Genomic DNA, 2,838 nt, shown 5'->3' on the forward strand with positions numbered 1-2,838 from the left:
CCGCGGGGTTCCTCCTGCCCGCCTGCCCCCGCCCCGGGGGGTCGGGCCCTGCACGGGGGTAGGGGTTGATATTTCGAAATAAGAGTTATAATATTGTATATGTACGATGATGCATATTCAATATAATATTATATGTACTTATGGTCACTATAATAATAGCTCATGTATAATATTTATAATATTATATAATGTATATACTTATAGTACCTCTATTAATCTAAGCCATATAATTTTGTGTAATATTTATTATATTCTCTGTCTACCTATACCTATCTATATATATCTGTCTATATATATGTAGATATAGATATATCTATATATAGCTATCTATATATAGAGACAGCAGCCCCCTTGGCTCAGCAAGGAACTAGCGGACCTCCTGCATCTAAAAAGAAAGACCTACAAAGGATGGAGGATGGGATTCACCTCCAAGGAGGACTATACCAGGCTGGTCCGGACCTGCAGGGAGCAAACCAGGAAAGCCAAGGCTGCGACTGAACTCCAATGGGCTACATGTATCAAGGACAATAAAAAGTCCTTTTTTAGATATGTGGGGAACCGGAGGAAAAGCAAGGGCAGCATTGCACCCTTGCTGAACCAGCTGGGACAACTGATGACTTATGCCCAGGAAAAAGCCAGCCTATTAAATAGGTGCTTTGCGTTGGTCTTTCACAAGTCCCACGGGACGCCCATGCCCGCTACAGGACAGGGAGGCCTGAGTGACGGTGGTTCCTTGCCTTCCATCAATGCTGACCTTGTGAACAAACACATTGACAGGCTGGACACCTTCAAGTCAGCCGGCCCTGGCAGTTTACACCCAAAGGTACTCAAGGAGCTGGCAAGCATCATAGCTCAGCCCCTGGCACGGGTCTTTTTTGAGCTCCTGGTGCTCTGGTGTAGTGCCCGATGATTGGAAGAGGGCCAATGTGATGCCTATCTTCAAGAAAGGGAGGAAAGTGGATCTGGCAAACTACAGCCCCCTCAGCCTGACCTCTATCCCAGGGAAGGTCTTAACAGACTGGCCGATGGCAGCATCCTGAGGGATAGCCAGCATGGGTTTGTTGTGGGCAGGTGTTGCTTGACCAATCTTATTTCCTTTTATGACCAGGTGACCTATCATCTGGACAAGGGAGAGGAGATTGATGTCATATATCTTGACTTTAAAAAAGCCTTCGATCTGGTATCCCATGATCACCTCTTAGCAAAATTGCCCAACTGTGGCCTTGGGTCCACCACGATCCACTGGCTGGGGAATTGGCTCCGTGGTCGGACCCAGAGGGTGGTGGTTGACAGAAGTTAATCGTCGTGGTGCGCTGTGACCAGTGGGGTCCCCCAAGGCTCTGTCCTTGGACCCATACTGTTCAACATCTTCATTACTGATGTGGACATTGGAGTCAGAAGTGGACTGGCCAAGTTCACTGATGACACCAAACTTTGGGATAAAGCATCCACACCTGAGGACAGGGGGGCAATCCAGGCTGACCTGGACAGGCTCAGGAAATGGCCGGATGAGAACCTGATGGTGTTTAACACCAAAAAATGTAAGGTTCTCCACCTTGGGAGGAAAAACCTGCAGCATGCTTATAGGCTTGGCAGTGCTACGCTGACTAGCACTAAGGATGAAAGGGACTTGGGGGTCAGGATTGACCACAAGATGAACATGAGTCTTCAATGTGATGCTGCAGCTAGTAAAGTTAGCAAAATGCTGGCTTGCATCCATAGATGCTTCTCAAGCAAATCCCAGGACGTTCTTTTCCCATTGTATTTGGCCTTGGTGAGGCCACAGCTGGAGTACTGCATCCAGTTTTGGGCTCCACAATTCAAAAAAGGATGTGGAGAAGCTTAAGAGGATGCAGAGGAGAGCCACGTGCATGATCAGAGGTCAGGAGAACAGACCTTACAATGAGAAGCTGAGAGCCATGGGAAAGCACAGGCTCAGGGGTGATCTGGTGGCCACCTATAAGTTTATCAGGGATGACTACCAGGATCTGGGGGAACGATTGTTCACCAGAGCGCCCCAAGGGATGACAAGGTCGAACGGTTATAAACTATTGCAAGACCGTTTCAGGCTGAACATAAGAAAGAATTTCTTTACTGTCCGAGCCCCCAAGGTCTGGAACAGCCTGCCACCGGAGGTGGTTCAAGCACCCACATTGAACCCCTTCAAGAGAAATTTGGATGTTTATCTTGCTGGGATCCTATGACCCCAGCTGACTTCCTGCCCTTTGGGCGGGGGGCTGGACTCGATGATCTTCCGAGGTCCCTTCCAGCCCTAATGTCTATGAAATCTATATAGTTATCTATATCTTTATCTATCTATATCTATCTACATTTATCTACATAGCTAACTAGCTATATATATCTGTAAATAGATAGATTTATCTATATATCTCTGTATCTATATCCATCTGTCTATCTATAGATCTATCTATAGATATAGATATATTCCCCCTCCAGGGGAAAGGATATGGACAACTTCACCTTCTGTTTAGTTGTTGTCATTGGCTTATTGCTACCACAGTACGGGATCTCATTTTCACTCCTGTGTGCTGTTACTGCAGAGATAAAGCAAATTTGGGATCTGCTGATGTCCCAGCGAGGGGCGGCTGGGGGCAAAGGCTGAGTGTGCTGATGTGTGTGCATGCCACCTGCCAGCCCCAAGGTCAAGCCCCCTGCACCAGGGGTGGTCAGAAATCCTGTGTTACACCAGCTGGGCAGTTGGACAAATGGTTCTTTGGCAGCTTTCGGGCACAGATACACCCTTCTTCAGGCATAGGGAGAGGTTACTGGTATGTGTGTACTCTCCTGGGTGGAATCAAATGCAATATGCAAAATGCC

The sequence above is a fragment of the Alligator sinensis genome, unplaced genomic scaffold (assembly GCF_000455745.1).
Source record: "Alligator sinensis unplaced genomic scaffold, ASM45574v1 scaffold650_1, whole genome shotgun sequence".
NCBI classification, from domain to species: Eukaryota; Metazoa; Chordata; order Crocodylia; family Alligatoridae; genus Alligator; species Alligator sinensis.